Consider the following 19,804-nt stretch of genomic DNA (forward strand, 5'->3'; position numbering starts at 1 on the left):
TTCTCGCGAGACTCGGATTCTATATAAGGAGCCGCGCGTCGCCGCCATTTTCACACGTGCATTGAGATTGATAGGGAGAGGACGTGGCTGGCGTCCTCTCCATTAGAATAGATTAGAAGAGAGAGAGAGAGAGAGAGATTGTGCAGACAGAGTTTACCACAGTGACCAGTGCAGTTGTTGTTAAGTTAACTTTTATTTAATATATCCGTTCTCTGCTATATCCGTTCTCTGCCTGAAAAAAACGATACACAGCAGTCACACAGTGTGACTCAGTCTGTGTGCACTCAGCTCAGCCCAGTGTGCTGCACATCAATGTATAAAAGCTTATAATAATTGTGGGGGAGACTGGGGAGCACTGCAGGTTGTTATAGCAGGAGCCAGGAGTACATAATATTATATTAATTTAAAATTAAACAGTGCACACTTTTGCTGCAGGAGTGCCACTGCCAGTGTGACTAGTGGTGACCAGTGCCTGACCACCAGTATAGTAGTATATTGTTGTATACTATCTCTTTATCAACCAGTCTATATTAGCAGCAGACACAGTACAGTGCGGTAGTTCACGGCTGTGGCTACCTCTGTGTCGGCAGTCGGCACTCGGCAGGCAGTCCGTCCATCCATAATTGTATAATTATATACCACCTAACCGTGGTATTTTTTTTTCTTTCTTTATACCGTCGTCATAGTCATACTAGTTGTTACGAGTATACTACTATCTCTTTATCAACCAGTGTACAGTGCGGTAGTTCACGGCTGTGGCTACCTCTGTGTCGGCAGTCGGCAGGCAGTCCGTCCATCCATAATTGTATTATTATAATATATACCACCTAACCGTGGTTTTTTTTTCATTCTTTATACCGTCATAGTGTCATACTAGTTGTTACGAGTATACTACTATCTCTTTATCAACCAGTGTACAGTGCGGTAGTTCACGGCTGTGGCTACCTCTGTGTCGGCAGTCGGCAGGCAGTCCGTCCATCCATAATTGTATTATAATATATACCACCTAACCGTGGTTTTTTTTTCATTCTTTATACCGTCATAGTGTCATACTAGTTGTTACGAGTATACTACTATCTCTTTATCAACCAGTGTACAGTGCGGTAGTTCACGGCTGTGGCTACCTCTGTGTCGGCAGTCGGCAGGCAGTCCGTCCATCCATAATTGTATTATAATATATACCACCTAACCGTGGTTTTTTTTTCATTCTTTATACCGTCATAGTCAGTCATACTAGTTGTTACGAGTATACTACTATCTCTTTATCAACCAGTGTACAGTGCGGTAGTTCACGGCTGTGGCTACCTCTGTGTCGGCACTCGGCAGGCAGTCCGTCCATCCATAATTGTATTATAATATATACCACCTAACCGTGGTTTTTTTTTCATTCTTTATACCGTCATAGTGTCATACTAGTTGTTACGAGTATACTACTATCTCTTTATCAACCAGTGTACAGTGCGGTAGTTCACGGCTGTGGCTACCTCTGTGTCGGCAGTCGGCAGGCAGTCCGTCCATCCATAATTGTATTATAATATATACCACCTAACCGTGGTTTTTTTTTCATTCTTTATACCGTCATAGTGTCATACTAGTTGTTACGAGTATACTACTATCTCTTTATCAACCAGTGTACAGTGCGGTAGTTCACGGCTGTGGCTACCTCTGTGTCGGCAGTCGGCAGGCAGTCCGTCCATCCATAATTGTATTATAATATATACCACCTAACCGTGGTTTTTTTTTCATTCTTTATACCGTCATAGTCAGTCATACTAGTTGTTACGAGTATACTACTATCTCTTTATCAACCAGTGTACAGTGCGGTAGTTCACGGCTGTGGCTACCTCTGTGTCGGAACTCGGCAGGCAGTCCGTCCATCCATAATTGTATTACAATATATACCACCTAACCGTGGTTTTTTTTTCATTCTTTATACCGTCATAGTCAGTCATACTAGTTGTTACGAGTATACTACTATCTCTTTATCAACCAGTGTACAGTGCGGTAGTTCACGGCTGTGGCTACCTCTGTGTCGGCACTCGGCAGGCAGTCCGTCCATCCATAATTGTATTACAATATATACCACCTAACCGTGGTTTTTTTATACCACCTAACCGTGGCAGTCCGTCCATAATTGTATACTAGTATCCAATCCATCCATCTCCATTGTTTACCTGAGGTGCCTTTTAGTTCTGCCTATAAAATATGGAGAACAAAAAAGTTGAGGTTCCAAAATTAGGGAAAGATCAAGATCCACTTCCACCTCGTGCTGAAGCTGCTGCCACTAGTCATGGCCGAGACGATGAAATGCCAGCAACGTCGTCTGCCAAGGCCGATGCCCAATGTCATAGTACAGAGCATGTCAAATCCAAAACACCAAATATCAGAAAAAAAAGGACTCCAAAACCTAAAATAAAATTGTCGGAGGAGAAGCGTAAACTTGCCAATATGCCATTTACCACACGGAGTGGCAAGGAACGGCTGAGGCCCTGGCCTATGTTCATGGCTAGTGGTTCAGCTTCACATGAGGATGGAAGCACTCAGCCTCTCGCTAGAAAAATGAAAAGACTCAAGCTGGCAAAAGCACCGCAAAGAACTGTGCGTTCTTTGAAATCCCAAATCCACAAGGAGAGTCCAATTGTGTCGGTTGCGATGCCTGACCTTCCCAACACTGGACGTGAAGAGCATGCGCCTTCCACTATTTGCATGCCCCCTGCAAGTGCTGGAAGGAGCACCCGCAGTCCAGTTCCTGATAGTCAGATTGAAGATGTCAGTGTTGAAGTACACCAGGATGAGGAGGATATGGGTGTTGCTGGCGCTGGGGAGGAAATTGACCAGAAGGATTCTGATGGTGAGGTGGTTTGTTTAAGTCAGGCACCCGGGGAGACACCTGTTGTCCGTGGGAGGAATATGGCCGTTGACATGCCAGGTGAAAATACCAAAAAAATCAGCTCTTCGGTGTGGAGGTATTTCACCAGAAATGCGGACAACAGGTGTCAAGCCGTGTGTTCCCTTTGTCAAGCTGTAATAAGTAGGGGTAAGGACGTTAACCACCTCGGAACATCCTCCCTTATACGTCACCTGCAGCGCATTCATAATAAGTCAGTGACAAGTTCAAAAACTTTGGGTGACAGCGGAAGCAGTCCACTGACCAGTAAATCCCTTCCTCTTGTAACCAAGCTCACGCAAACCACCCCACCAACTCCCTCAGTGTCAATTTCCTCCTTCCCCAGGAATGCCAATAGTCCTGCAGGCCATGTCACTGGCAAGTCTGACGAGTCCTCTCCTGCCTGGGATTCCTCCGATGCATCCTTGCGTGTAACGCCTACTGCTGCTGGCGCTGCTGTTGTTGCCGCTGGGAGTCGATGGTCATCCCAGAGGGGAAGTCGTAAGCCCACTTGTACTACTTCCAGTAAGCAATTGACTGTTCAACAGTCCTTTGCGAGGAAGATGAAATATCACAGCAGTCATCCTACTGCAAAGCGGATAACTGAGTCCTTGACAACTATGTTGGTGTTAGACGTGCGTCCGGTATCCGCCGTTAGTTCACAGGGAACTAGACAATTTATTGAGGCAGTGTGCCCCCGTTACCAAATACCATCTAGGTTCCACTTCTCTAGGCAGGCGATACCGAGAATGTACACGGACGTCAGAAAAAGACTCACCAGTGTCCTAAAAAATGCAGTTGTACCCAATGTCCACTTAACCACGGACATGTGGACAAGTGGAGCAGGGCAGGGTCAGGACTATATGACTGTGACAGCCCACTGGGTAGATGTATGGACTCCCGCCGCAAGAACAGCAGCGGCGGCACCAGTAGCAGCATCTCGCAAACGCCAACTCTTTCCTAGGCAGGCTACGCTTTGTATCACCGCTTTCCAGAATACGCACACAGCTGAAAACCTCTTACGGCAACTGAGGAAGATCATCGCGGAATGGCTTACCCCAATTGGACTCTCCTGTGGATTTGTGGCATCGGACAACGCCAGCAATATTGTGTGTGCATTAAATATGGGCAAATTCCAGCACGTCCCATGTTTTGCACATACCTTGAATTTGGTGGTGCAGAATTTTTTAAAAAACGACAGGGGCGTGCAAGAGATGCTGTCGGTGGCCAGAAAAATTGCGGGACACTTTCGGCGTACAGGCACCACGTACAGAAGACTGGAGCACCACCAAAAACTACTGAACCTGCCCTGCCATCATCTGAAGCAAGAAGTGGTAACGAGGTGGAATTCAACCCTCTATATGCTTCAGAGGTTGGAGGAGCAGCAAAAGGCCATTCAAGCCTATACAATTGAGCACGATATAGGAGATGGAATGCACCTGTCTCAAGTGCAGTGGAGAATGATTTCAACGTTGTGCAAGGTTCTGATGCCCTTTGAACTTGCCACACGTGAAGTCAGTTCAGACACTGCCAGCCTGAGTCAGGTCATTCCCCTCATCAGGCTTTTGCAGAAGAAGCTGGAGGCATTGAAGAAGGAGCTAACACGGAGCGATTCCGCTAGGCATGTGGGACTTGTGGATGCAGCCCTTAATTCGCTTAACAAGGATTCACGGGTGGTCAATCTGTTGAAATCAGAGCACTACATTTTGGCCACCGTGCTCGATCCTAGATTTAAAGCCTACCTTGGATCTCTCTTTCCGGCAGACACAGGTCTGCTGGGGTTGAAAGACCTGCTGGTGACAAAATTGTCAAGTCAAGCGGAACGCAACCTGTCAACATCTCCTCCTTCACATTCTCCCGCAACTGGGGGTGCGAGGAAAAGGCTCAGAATTCCGAGCCCACCCGCTGGCGGTGATGCAGGGCAGTCTGGAGCGACTGCTGATGCTGACATCTGGTCCGGACTGAAGGACCTGACAACGATTACGGACATGTCGTCTACTGTCACTGCATATGATTCTCTCAACATTGATAGAATGGTGGAGGATTATATGAGTGACCGCATCCAAGTAGGCACGTCACACAGTCCGTACTTATACTGGCAGGAAAAAGAGGCAATTTGGAGGCCCTTGCACAAACTGGCTTTATTCTACCTAAGTTGCCCTCCCACAAGTGTGTACTCCGAAAGAGTGTTTAGTGCCGCCGCTCACCTTGTCAGCAATCGGCGTACGAGGTTACATCCAGAAAATGTGGAGAAGATGATGTTCATTAAAATGAATTATAATCAATTCCTCCGCGGAGACATTGACCAGCAGCAATTGCCTCCACAAAGTACACAGGGAGCTGAGATGGTGGATTCCAGTGGGGACGAATTGATAATCTGTGAGGAGGGGGATGTACACGGTGATATATCGGAGGGTGAAGATGAGGTGGACATCTTGCCTCTGTAGAGCCAGTTTGTGCAAGGAGAGATTAATTGCTTCTTTTTTGGGGGGGGTCCAAACCAACCCGTCATATCAGTCACAGTCGTGTGGCAGACCCTGTCACTGAAATGATGGGTTGGTTAAAGTGTGCATGTCCTGTTTTGTTTATACAACATAAGGGTGGGTGGGAGGGCCCAAGGATAATTCCATCTTGCACCTCTTTTTTCTTTTCTTTTTCTTTGCATCATGTGCTGATTGGGGAGGGTTTTTTGGAAGGGACATCCTGCGTGACACTGCAGTGCCACTCCTAGATGGGCCCGGTGTTTGTGTCGGCCACTAGGGTCGCTAATCTTACTCACACAGCTACCTCATTGCGCCTCTTTTTTTCTTTGCGTCATGTGCTGTTTGGGGAGGGTTTTTTGGAAGGGACATCCTGCGTGACACTGCAGTGCCACTCCTAGATGTGCCCGGTGTTTGTGTCGGCCACTAGGGTCGCTAATCTTACTCACACAGTCAGCTACCTCATTGCGCCTCTTTTTTTCTTTGCGTCATGTGCTGTTTGGGGAGGGTTTTTTGGAAGGGCCATCCTGCGTGACACTGCAGTGCCACTCCTAGATGGGCCCGGTGTTTGTGTCGGCCACTAGGGTCGCTAATCTTACTCACACAGCTACCTCATTGCGCCTCTTTTTTTCTTTGCGTCATGTGCTGTTTGGGGAGGGTTTTTTGGAAGGGACATCCTGCGTGACACTGCAGTGCCACTCCTAGATGGGCCCGGTGTTTGTGTCGGCCACTAGGGTCGCTTATCTTACTCACACAGCGACCTCGGTGCAAATTTTAGGACTAAAAATAATATTGTGAGGTGTGAGGTATTCAGAATAGACTGAAAATGAGTGTAAATTATGGTTTTTGAGGTTAATAATACTTTGGGATCAAAATGACCCCCAAATTCTATGATTTAAGCTGTTTTTTAGTGTTTTTGGAAAAAAACACCCGAATCCAAAACACACCCGAATCCGACAAAAATAATTCGGTGAGGTTTTGCCAAAACGCGTTCGAACCCAAAACACGGCCGCGGAACCGAATCCAAAACCAAAACACAAAACCCGAAAAATTTCAGGCGCTCATCTCTAATCTAAACATCAGTCCAAAGTCCTTCCTAAGGACACCATACCTTGGGTGACTGAATACAATTCGAACAGTCCCACCCTAGTGAAGCAAGTCAAAGGGTTATGGCAGATGGTCACTTCAGACCCTGACTTGAAGTGTTTCCATAACAGTAAACTCATGCCGAGTTATTCCAAGGGTAGGAACTTGAAAGACTTGGTGGTTAAAACCGACATCACAAACTTTGATGCCAAGAACACATCCAGGCATTTCTTAAGCAAAAAGAATGGCTGCTTTAAATGCCTTGGATGTACTACCTGTTCTTTCTTCCTAGTGGGGGAGACTTTCCCACACCCCCACACGGGCCAACGGCTAAAAATCAGATGGCCACTCACCTGTACATCACGGTACGTAGTCTACGTGATAGTATGCCCCTGCGGGCTCTACTACGTGGGCAAAACCGAATGCCAATTGAAAACCAGATTAACCCAACACAGGTCGGCCATTCGGGCGGCCCTCATCTCGGGGACCAGCGAGCAGCCAGTGGCACGTCATTTCGCCACACACCAACACAGCCTGGCCAGTTTAAGATACAGGGCCATTGACCATGTACCGGCAGCTACACGGGGGGGTGATAGGGGGAAGAAATTACTCCAACTGGAATCCAGGTGGATTTTTCGCCTCGACTGCCTGACCCCCAGGGGGCTAAACGAGTCCCTTGGCCTCATTAATTTTTTATAAATATACGATAGAGATTGAACAGTATATAACAACCAGCTCACTGGTGAACGAATCACCGGGACAGGGTCTATAACCACCAGCATAGTCTAGGTGTCAAGGGATCAGGTTCCACGAGGTGGGTACAAATCTGCTTATTCAGTAAGCAGTCCCACAGCGGAATTGCCTTCTAACCCCAGATCCGGGGGGTCTTCATGCACTTTAAAATATAAAATGCATTCTATGCATATGTGAGATGGCTTAAATGCCATTATTATTACACTGACGCCGACTCCAGGGTAAGGGACTATACACAGGTTTTTTAATCTCCAATGCTTTTTTAAAAAAAACACTTAATAGTAAGTTATTATTGCACATGGGTTTTGATGATTTGGAATAGGCACACTCCAGCTCTTGTGGAGCGTGATAGTGATTTGTGTGCCGGCATGATGATTTGTTATGGTGTCACTAATGTTAAATTGTTGTTATGTTTTGTTACAGGGCTCCCAGCGCGTTGCCGGGGGAACCAGCCGGCGTGATTACGTCACTTCCGGCCGGGCGGTGGGCCGCGACCGGAAGTGCGGGACGTGCGACGACTGGGCACTCCGTGGTCCACGCAGCTGGGAGTCGTGATTGTGGGGTAAGTGGGCTTTTATGTATGCTATATATACAATTGATTTGCACTTGCACTTTGTCTGAGGAAGGGGATGCGTCCCCGAAACGTCACCTGTCATTTTCAATAAACACTTCACGGAGTGAAGTTCGTTTCACAGTGTTTCAAGTCTGTGAGTGCCACCTGTTTTTTCTCTGCTACATGTGGGTGGACCAGCATGTCCACAAGGAAGGGCACCTCAGCCAGTTAACAGGAGGAGTGCCGGGGCAGATTTTGGGTATATATATATATATATATATATATATATATTTTTTTTTTATTATTTATTTATTTTTACAAAAATGACAACATCACACTACGGACTCACAGTGCTTATATTTATTAATGCAGTGGCACGGCACCTACTGTGCTTTATTGAACATGCACAAATTGTACAAAAGAAACCATCAACTTTTTTCTGTTTTTTTCCACAAATGACAACTTCACACAGTGAAATCACAGTGCTCACATTTATTAATGCAGTGACACGGCACCTACTGAGCTTCACTGAACACACACAAGTTGTAAAAAAAAAATCAAATCTTTTTTCTGTTTTTCCCCCCACAAATGACAACTTCAACAAAAACTTTTCTGGCACCAGTGTACACCAAAGAAGGGCTGCAGTGTAGGCACTAGGCAGTGACTGTTCTCTAGCACTGACTTTCGCAAGATGTCTTGTAGCCCTGACCAGCATGTTCAATTAAAATGGATATTGACAGGCTATTGCTAGAATATGAGAGACCCATCAGAGTTTACTCTGATTTCTTGCTTCCACTGTTTCTGGCACATGCAAATCTTTCTGTTGCTGAAGGGTATACAGTACACTGACAAGGTCTTGCTCACATGCTAATATAATAACTAACTTACTTATTAAATGCAGTTGCCCTTCAAAGCGGAAGCATGTTACATGGCAAATTGTTGTCAAACAGTGCATGACCCAGTGTCATCAAACATATTATCTGTGTGGTAAAATCTTGCAAATGTCATTAACCCAATATTATGAAACAGACACAATTGAAGTAACATTCTGTTTAGGGTAAATTGTTACTTTTGTGCCAGTTTTTTTTGGTTGGACTAACAAACGGGACATAATCCCTGCCACTGGAAGGTCCTGATATCTTTGCTACACATTAAGCAATTTATTTGAAAACTTAATTTTAATATATAATGTCTAATTAGCGCCGGGCTTTCTTTTCTTTTTTTTTCTATTTGAGGGGGGAATTCAGAGTTGATCACAGCAGCAGCAAATTTGTTAGCAGTTGGGCAAAACCATGGTGGTCATTCCGAGTTGATAGCTCGTTATTTTTTTTCGCAATGGAGCGATTAGTCGCTAATGCGCATGCGCAATGTCCGCAGTGCGACTGCGCCAAGTAAATTTGCTATTAAGTTAGGTATTTTACTCACGGCATTACAAGGTTTTTTCTTCGTTCTGGTGATCGTAGTGTGATTGACAGGAAGTGGGTGTTTCTGGGCGGAAACTGGCCATTTTATGGGTGTGTGCGAAAAAACGCTGCCGTTTCTGGGAGTGTCTGAAGAAACGGGGGAGTGTCTGGGTGAATGCTGGGTGTGTTTGTGACGTCAAACCAGGAACGAAACTGACTGAACTGATCGCAGTGGCAGAGTAAGTCTCGAGCTACTCAGAAACTGCTAAGTGTCTATTCGCAATTCTGCTAATCTTTCGTTCACAAATCTACTATGCTAAGATTCACTCCCAGTAGGCGGCGGCTTAGCGTGTGCAAAGCTGCTAAAAGCAGTTTGCGAGCGAACAACTCGGAATGAGGGCCCATGTGCACTGCAGGTGTGGCAGATATAACATTTGCAGAGAGAGTTACATTTGGGTGGGTTATTTTGTTTCTGTGCATGGTAAATACTGGCTGCTTTATTTTTACACTGCAATTTAGATTTCAGTTTGAACACACCACACCCAAATCTAACTCTCTCTGCACATGTTATATCTGCCCCCCTGCAGTGCACATGGTTTTGCCCAACTGCTAACGCTAACTAGTGATGAGCGGGTTCGGTTTCTCGAGAACCGAACCCCCCCGAACTTCACCCTTTTTACACGGGTCCGAGCCATACTCGGATTCTCCCGTATGGCTCGGTTAACCCGAGCGCGCCCGAACGTCATCATCCCGCTGTCGGATTCTCGCGAGATTCGGATTCTATATAAGCAGCCGCGCGTCGCCGCCATTTTCACTCGTGCATTGGAAATGTTAGGGAGAGGACGTGGCTGGCGTCCTCTCCGTTATTGTTGAACTTGATTGTGCATTATTGCTTAATTGTGGGGAGGGCTGGGGAGCAGCTGTATAATATAGGAGGAGTACAGTGCAGAGTTTTGCTGATCAGTGACCACCAGTTATCCGTTCTCTGCCTGAAAAAAACGCTCCGTCTCTGTGCTCAGTGTGCTGCATATATCTGTGCTCACACTGCTTAATTGTGGGGACTGGGGAGCAGCTGTATTATATAGCAGGAGTACAGTGCAGAGTTTTGCTGACAGTGACCACCAGTATACGTTGTCTGCCTGAAAAACACTCCATATCTGTGCTCAGTGTGCTGCTTTATTGTGGGGACTGGGGACCACCAGTATAATATTATATAGGAGGAGTACAGTGCAGAGTTTTGCTGACCAGTGACCACCAGTATATAATATATAGCATTACGGTACAGTAGGCCACTGCTGTACCTACCTCTGTGTCGTCATTAAGTATACTATCCATCTAGATTCTATACCTGTGGTGCATTTCATTTGTGCAGTTTGCTGACACAGTGACCACCAGTATACTATATATAGCAGTACGGTATGGAAGGCCACTGCTGTACCTACCTCTGTGTCGTCATTAAGTATACTATCCATCTACATTCTATACCTGTGGTGCATTTTAGTTTTGCAGTTTGCTGACACAGTGACCACCAGTATACTATATATAGCAGTACGGTACGGAAGGCCACTGCTGTACCTACCTCTGTGTCGTCATTAAGTATACTATCCATCTACATTCTATACCTGTGGTGCATTTTAGTTTTGCAGTTTGCTGACACAGTGACCACCAGTATACTATATATAGCAGTACGGTACGGAAGGCCACTGCTGTACCCACCTCTGTGTCGTCATTAAGTATACTATCCATCTACATTCTATACCTGTGGTGCATTTTAGTTTTGCAGTTTGCTGACACAGTGACCACCAGTATACTATATATAGCAGTACGGTACGGAAGGCCACTGCTGTACCTACCTCTGTGTCGTCATTAAGTATACTATCCATCTACATTCTATACCTGTGGTGCATTTTAGTTTTGCAGTTTGCTGACACAGTGACCACCAGTATACTATATATAGCAGTACGGTACGGAAGGCCACTGCTGTACCCACCTCTGTGTCATCATTAAGTATACTATCCATCTACATTCTATACCTGTGGTGCATTTTAGTTTTGCAGTTTGCTGACACAGTGACCACCAGTATACTATATATAGCAGTACGGTATGGAAGGCCACTGCTGTACCTACCTCTGTGTCGTCATTAAGTATACTATCCATCTACATTCTATACCTGTGGTGCGCCTCTTTTTTGCTTTGCATCATGTGCTGTTTGGGGACAATTTTTTTGAAGTGCCATCCTGTCTGACACTGCAGTGCCACTCCTAGATGGGCCAGGTGTTTGTGTCGGCCACTTGTGTCGCTTAGCTTAGTCACACAGCGACCTTGGTGCGCCTCTTTTTTTCTTTGCATCATGTGCTGTTTGGGGACAATTTTTTTGAAGTGCCATCCTGTCTGACACTGCAGTGCCACTCCTAGAAGGGCCAGGTGTTTGTGTCGGCCACTTGTGTCGCTTAGCTTAGTCACACAGCGACCTTGGTGCGCCTCTTTTTTTCTTTGCATCATGTGCTGTTTGGGGACAATTTTTTTGAAGTGCCATCCTGTCTGACACTGCAGTGCCACTCCTAGATGGGCCAGGTGTTTGTGTCGGCCACTTGTGTCGCTTAGCTTAGTCACACAGCGACCTTGGTGCGCCTCTTTTTTTCTTTGCATCATGTGCTGCTTGGGGACAATTTTTTTGAAGTGCCATCCTGTCTGACACTGCATTGCCACTCCTAGATGGGCCAGGTGTTTGTGTCGGCCACTTGTGTCGCTTAGCTTAGTCACACAGCGACCTTGGTGCGCCTCTTTTTTTCTTTGCATCATGTGCTGTTTGGGGACAATTTTTTTGAAGTGCCATCCTGTCTGACACTGCAGTGCCACTCCTAGATGGGCCAGGTGTTTGTGTCGGCCACTTGTGTTGCTTAGCTTAGTCACACAGCGACCTTGGTGCGCCTCTTTTTTTCTTTGCATCATGTGCTGTTTGGGGAAAATTTTTTTGAAGTGCCATCCTGTCTGACACTGCAGTGCCACTCCTAGATGGGCCAGGTGTTTGTGTCGGCCACTTGTGTCGCTTAGCTTAGTCACACAGCGACCTTGGTGCGCCTCTTTTTTTCTTTGCATCATGTGCTGTTTGGGGACAATTTTTTTGAAGTGCCATCCTGTCTGACACTGCAGTGCCACTCCTAGATGGGCCAGGTGTTTGTGTCGGCCACTTGTGTTGCTTAGCTTAGTCACACAGCAACCTTGGTGCGCCTCTTTTTTTCTTTGCATCATGTGCTGTTTGGGGACAATTTTTTTGAAGTGCCATCCTGTCTGACACTGCAGTGCCACTCCTAGATGGGCCAGGTGTTTGTGTCGGCCACTTGTGTCGCTTAGCTTAGTCACACAGCGACCTTGGTGCGCCTCTTTTTTTCTTTGCATCATGTGCTGCTTGGGGACAATTTTTTTGAAGTGCCATCCTGTCTGACACTGCAGTGCCACTCCTAGATGGGCCAGGTGTTTGTGTCGGCCACTTATGTCGCTTAGCTTAGTCACACAGCGACCTTGGTGCGCCTCTTTTTTTCTTTGCATCATGTGCTGTTTGGGGACAATTTTTTTGAAGTGCCATCCTGTCTGACACTGCAGTGCCACTCCTAGATGGGCCAGGTGTTTGTGTCGGCCACTTGTGTCGCTTAGCTTAGTCACACAGCGACCTTGGTGCGCCTCTTTTTTTCTTTGCATCATGTGCTGTTTGGGGACAATTTTTTTGAAGTGCCATCCTGTCTGACACTGCAGTGCCACTCCTAGATGGGCCAGGTGTTTGTGTCGGCCACTTGTGTCGCTTAGCTTAGTCACACAGCGACCTTGGTGCGCCTCTTTTTTTCTTTGCATCATGTGCTGTTTGGGGACTATTTTTTTGAAGTGCCATCCTGCCTGACACTGCAGTGCCACTCCTAGATGGGCCAGGTGTTTGTGTCGGCCACTTGTGTCGCTTAGCTTAGCCATCCAGCGACCTCGGTGCAAATTTTAGGACTAAAAATAATATTGTGAGGTGTGAGGTGTTCAGAATAGACTGGAAATGAGTGGAAATTATGGTTATTGAGGTTAATAATACTATGGGATCAAAATGACCCCCAAATTCTTTGATTTAAGCTGTTTTTTAGGGTTTTTTGAAAAAAACACCCGAATCCAAAACACACCCGAATCCGACAAAAAAATTTCAGGGAGGTTTTGCCAAAACGCGTCCGAATCCAAAACACGGCCGCGGAACCGAATCCAAAACCAAAACACAAAACCCGAAAAATGTCCGGTGCACATCACTAACGCTAACAAATTTGCTGGTGCGATCAACTCTGAATTAGGCCCCAAGAGCGGTACACGGGCAAACAACGGTAAACTTAGTTTAAATACTGAAAGAAGGACATTGGGAGCTATTCAGGTTTGTTAGCAAACCATAAAGATAGCAAGTGGGCAAAACCATGCCGCACTGCAGGTGGGGCAGATATAACATTTGCAGAGAGTTAGATTTGGGTGGGTTATTTTGTTTCTGTGCATGATAAATACTGGCTGCTTAATTTTACACTGCAGTTTAGATTTCAGTTTGAACACACTCCACCCAAATTTACATCTCTCTGCACATGTTACATCTGAATCCACCTGCAGTGCAACATGGTTTTTCCACACTGCTAACTTTTTTGGTTTGCTAACAAACCTGAATAAGGCTCATGACCCTTTAGCGAGTGCTGAAGGGATTATTATGTCTCATTGATAAATGGGGCATATATTCTGTTCAAATAAATAGGTTCCTTACAGTAGTAAAACAACAGTTTGGAACTCAGTGGGATTTTGGTAATAAAGGAGACTTTGAAACATTTGTGATACAAAAATTAGATGTTTTCTAATAAAAGAATGACTGTATAGTGGAATCAACAAAAAAGTGTTATTTAAAATTATTTATGCACATGGGGAATATTTCAGCGCTCCACTGGTGGGTGTACCGTATGGGATTAGATGTGATTAAATGTCACAAAATACTTCCCTAGTCTGTTGAGAGGTTCACTTTCAACTAATTGTGGTCACTAGTGTGAATATCTTCTCACAGTACATGACTTCAATGCACCAAGGAATGGCTTCCAACGATGGACATATGAAGAAAAAGTACCGCATAGTATAAAATCTTTATGGTGATTTTACCAATTAGCATAGATAATTGGTTTTTAGATGATCCAAAATTAGTTATTATTAGTTATTTAATATTACCTATTGAAATCAGGAAATCGTCTTAAGAATGGTAAAACAATAACATTTTAACTTATTTACATTATAAGTGACTTTTGTTTTACACACAAAACCTTTTCAATTCCCTTTTTTTCTTCCTTTTTTTGTTGTAAATATGAATGATAGATTTAGGAATCAATTTGTCGAAAATCTAACAACTGGCTTAAAAATAAATTATTCTACAAACTGAACTTCAGAAGTGTCAATCATCGCTATCAATGATGTAATTAGACACGTCCTTCACCTTACAATTATTCAAATGATCCACGTTATTATAATTATAGCCGAATAAATAAGGTGCAAATTACAACTTTTGTCCGTCAGCTCTATCTATCTCTGGCTATCTCCTATTCCAGAGCCAGGAGGTGGTATCAGCTGAAGCCAAAGGAATTGTTTTCCTATAAAAATTATGCAAAAATATGCTTCTTAAACTAGAGTAGAAGCTGCTGTATTATTAATTTTATAATTCACAGTACTCCAGGAACATTAACTCTTCAACTGCTGAGTTAAGGTAAAAATAGTTGATAATTTTCCTCATTTTATTTCATTATTATGTTTACTATTTATATTTTGTAATGAGGGGCTGATTCATAGGTGGACGCGATCTTATATTTTATAATGAGTGGCTGATTCATAGGTGGACTCGATCTTATATTTTGTAATGAGGGGCTGATTCATAGGTGGACGCGATCATATATTTTGTAATGAAGGGCTGATTCATAGGTGGACGCGATCTTATATTTTGTAATGAGGGGCTGATTCATAGGTGGACGCGATCTTATATTTTGTAATGAGGGGCTGATTCATAGGTGGACGCGATCTTATATTTTGTAATGAAGGGCTGATTCATAGGTGGACGCGATCTTATATTTTGTAATGAGGGGCTGATTCATAGGTGGACGCGATCTTATACTTTGTAATGAGGGGCTGATTCATAGGTGGACGCGATCTTATATTTTGTAATGAGGGGCTGATTCATAGGTGGACGCGATCTTATATTTTGTAATGAGGGGCTGATTCATAGGTGGACTCGATCTTATATTTTGTAATGAGGGGCTGATTCATAGGTGGACGCGATCATATATTTTGTAATGAAGGGCTGATTCATAGGTGGACGCGATCTTATATTTTGTAATGAGGGGCTGATTCATAGGTGGACGCGATCTTATATTTTGTAATGAGGGGCTGATTCATAGGTGGACGCGATCTTATATTTTGTAATGAAGGGCTGATTCATAGGTGGACGCGATCTTATATTTTGTAATGAGGGGCTGATTCATAGGTGGACGCGATCTTATACTTTGTAATGAGGGGCTGATTCATAGGTGGACGCGATCTTATATTTTGTAATGAGGGGCTGATTCATAGGTGGACGCGATCTTATATTTTGTAATGAGGGGCTGATTCATAGGTGGACTCGATCTTATATTTTGTAATGAGGGGCTGATTCATAGGTGGACGCGATCATATATTTTGTAATGAAGGGCTGATTCATAGGTGGACGCGATCTTATATTTTGTAATGAGGGGCTGATTCATAGGTGGACGCGATCTTATATTTTGTAATGAGGGGCTGATTCATAGGTGGACGCGATCTTATATTTTGTAATGAAGGGCTGATTCATAGGTGGACGCGATCTTATATTTTGTAATGAGGGGCTGATTCATAGGTGGACGCGATCTTATACTTTGTAATGAGGGGCTGATTCATAGGTGGACGCGATCTTATATTTTGTAATGAGGGGCTGATTCATAGGTGGACGTGATCTTATATTTTGTAATGAGGGGCTGATTCATAGGTGGACGCGATCTTATATTTTGTAATGAGGGGCTGATTCATAGGTGGACGTGATCTTATATTTTGTAATGAGGGGCTGATTCATAGGTGGACGCGATCTTATACTTTGTAATGAGGGGCTGATTCATAGGTGGACGCGATCTTATATTTTGTAATGAAGGGCTGATTCATAGGTGGACGCGATCTTATATTTTGTAATGAGGGGCTGATTCATAGGTGGACGCGATCTTATATTTTGTAATGAGGGGCTGATTCATAGGTGGACGTGATCTTATATTTTGTAATGAGGGGCTGATTCATAGGTGGACGCGATCTTATATTTTGTAATGAAGGGCTGATTCATAGGTGGACGCGATCTTATATTTTGTAATGAGGGGCTGATTCATAGGTGGACGTGATCTTATATTTTGTAATGAGGGGCTGATTCATAGGTGGACGCGATCTTGATGTTTACGCTAAACATCAATTTTTTTTAGACCCCTGCATGCACAGAAACTGCAACTGCAGATCTGAGACCGGGATGCCGTGTGCAGTTCCACAGAAACCGCAGTATGATTGACATGAGAGTGTGTTGGGCGTCGGCCCTGTTCTCTTGCTGCGCCAAAGCCAGTAGCTGCATCCCTGGACGCAGCTTCACTGGCCCCGGCAGCATGATTTACCCAGACATCCAGAGTATTCTGAGGGTTACTCAGATATCTGAAGGTCATGGAGTTGATCCGATGCTGTGTCTGACAGCAATGGATCAGAGAAGCTGGCAGGAGGTGTGGTTTTACACAAGACGATTCCTGTAGTATGTACATATTGTAGCATCCACCTCTGAATCAGCCCCCAATTTGTATAATCTCTGTAAACTTTAATAAAAATCTATTTAATCAATTCTGTGGGGTCAATCCAATTAGCCGCGATGATATTGCTGGAGTGAATCATTGCGGCAGCGGCCACACTTTACGGCAGCCCAAACTCGCTCAAAAGTGCTCGTTACCCCATAGGGTAGCGAGCAATTTCAGGCAGAATAGAGACTACGAAGGGTGCGAGATCGGGTGGCAACGGCACTTTGCACCCTTCGCAGCTAATTGGATTGACTCCTGTTACTATATACAGCAGGCATGTCCAAACTGTGGCCCTCCAGCTGTTCCGCAGTTTGGACATGCCTGGTATACAGTATTTACAAAGAGGCATCTTTTCAAAACTGTGGTATTTAAAACAGCTATAATATTAATTGCAAAACCAGATGTGTTATGCATATACAGTAATACTGTTGACATTTTAAATCCCATGATAAGAACCAAGGCTGTCTTAACAGCATTGTAGGCCCTGGGTAAAGCAATACACTGGGGCCCCTACTCACCCATTCAGGAGAATAAAAAATAAATTAATTCTTGGTCCTGTACTGACTCTCCACATGCTTCCATACAGTGAATGGCTACTAGCACTCTGATTGGTGGATAGCTTCAGAGTGGCCGGGCAGCATTCCCTACTAGCCTCCCAAAAAACTCCTGAAGCACTAGCCTTGGGAGCAGATTTTACCTGGCCCAGCACACCCCTGCTCGAAGACTCCTAGAACTGTGGGGCCCTGGGCAGCTGCCCAGTGTTCCTATATGTTAAAATGGCCCTGATAAGAACGCCTTACAAAATATGCCTTATGATATTATATGCAGAGAAGACCCCTGAGGAGATATAGATCATTCAAGCACTAATAGGGCAAACATAAATGAAAAAAAATAAAATTACACCTACATAATTTAGCAGCAATTATTTAAGATAGTCAAAATGTCTGATAGGGATATAGTTAGGTGACCGCCGGTCACTATACAGATGCCGGGATCCCGACCAATTAACAACCTGACAGTCAGCATGCCAACTGACAGGGACTATTCCCACTCGTGGGTGTCCACGACACCCATAGAGTGGGAATAGAACCTGTGGTGCTGTGTGGCGAGTGCAGTGAGCCTGTAAGGGGCTTCGTTGCACTCGCGCCCCCTCCTCCGCCAGCAATCTAAAGCTTGGGATCTCGGTGTTGGTATGGTGACCGCGGGATCCCAAATGCCGGTCACCCGAACCCAACCCATCTGATACATGTAAAGGAATCAATGAACAAGCCGGAGTAGAGAACATGCAGAGGGACGGGATAGATCTGTGACAGATTGGAAGTTAGCGATTTCCGGGTTATTAATTTTTCCATGCAATGTAGCATCATGCATAAAATATCCTGCATTACATCTAAAAATGCCCATGTGTTTCTTCACAGGTATTCTGTTCCCCATTCAATAATGAGGAGGACATGATCATGACGGAGTGTTACTCCAATTATACTTATGTTTCTGCAACTTTCTGAAAGATTCAATTTCTGTGATTTTACGAAGACAGGAAAATGCTGCAAGAAGTTGTGGTTCTGGTGTGGATTTGCTGGTGTGCTGATTCTTCTTACCTGTCCTGTATTTTACCTATTCAATGACCTCTAAGTGCAATACTATTGTGTTTGCTAGCTTCCTGTCTGGCCCGTTGCTATAGCCTGAGATTTGACCTTGTTTTTTGCCTGCTGTGCTGACTCTGTCCCTACCGAGTCTTGAGGAATCCGGACTCCTACTGCTTACCAATTACTGATGCCAGCCTGGTTCCCTGCCTTCCTATACAATTATCACCTCTGACTCAGGCACAAAACCTGGGAGCACAAAGTCTTAAGGGGAAATGAGCAACTAAAGTTAAAGAGCAAGGAAGCCTGGTCACTTGTGTCCGTTGATGTGACATGATACCTTGAAGACCAGCAAGCATTTAATTGTATATTTTTATTACTAAATTACCATTATTATTAGTATTTATTTATATAGCGCTTACTTTAGTAGAACTGAAAATCTATAAATTCAAGCACAAGTCACAACATCAGTGGAGCTTAGAAAACCAATTTAGTTGAAAAACCAATTAGCCTACTAGTATTTCTCCAGACTATAGAAGTGTCAGGATTGGCGGGTACAGACATGCACCACCACAATCCACACCTCTTTGTACTACTGCTGGGTTGCTTAGGCAACCCACGAGCTACTGAGAAATCAGTGCAGTGAAATCACATGATCAGGGTGTTCAGTGCCCTCCTGCAAACTATAAATTTGCGCCCTCCCATACTTTACAAAGCAGTGACACGTATACACATAATGCCCCCTGTACCAGTGACGCTTACACACGTAACGCCCCCTGTACCAGTGACACTTACACACGCAACACCCCCTGTACCAGTGACGCTTACACACGTAACGCCCCCTGTACCAGTGACGCTTACACACGTAACGCCCCCCTGTACCAGTGATTCTTACACACGTAACACCCACTTTACAAATGACGTAATGCCTACACACATAACGCCACTCTGTACCAGTGATGCATACACACATAACGCCCTTGTACCAGTGACGCTTACACGCGTAACGGCCCCTGTACCAGTGACGCTTACACACATAACGCCCCTTATAGTAGTGTTGCTTACACACGTAACATCCCAGTACCAGTAACATTTACACACTAAACGCCTCCTGTATTAGTTACGCTTACACACGTAACACAGCATACACACGTAACGCCCCCTGTACCAGTGACGCTTACACACGTAACGCCCCTG

The 19,804-nt window shown here is 44.7% G+C and overlaps 1 protein-coding gene across 2 annotated transcripts in view; it reads left to right on the forward strand.

The window, feature by feature from the left end:
- The window catches only part of OXSR1 (oxidative stress responsive kinase 1), a 446,840-nt gene that overhangs the window by 146,087 nt on the left and 280,949 nt on the right, over positions 1-19,804 (forward strand). The window contains exon 1 of one of the 2 annotated variants that reach the window (XM_063921824.1): positions 7,747-7,768. The exons of the other annotated variant lie outside the window; for it this stretch is intronic. The gene's annotated coding sequence lies outside the window, so the exon portion shown is untranslated. Of the gene's footprint in view, positions 1-7,746; positions 7,769-19,804 lie in introns of those variants that run through there. 2 annotated transcript variants of the gene reach the window in all.

The sequence above is a fragment of the Pseudophryne corroboree genome, chromosome 5 (assembly GCF_028390025.1).
Source record: "Pseudophryne corroboree isolate aPseCor3 chromosome 5, aPseCor3.hap2, whole genome shotgun sequence".
Lineage (NCBI taxonomy): Eukaryota > Metazoa > Chordata > Amphibia > Anura > Myobatrachidae > Pseudophryne > Pseudophryne corroboree.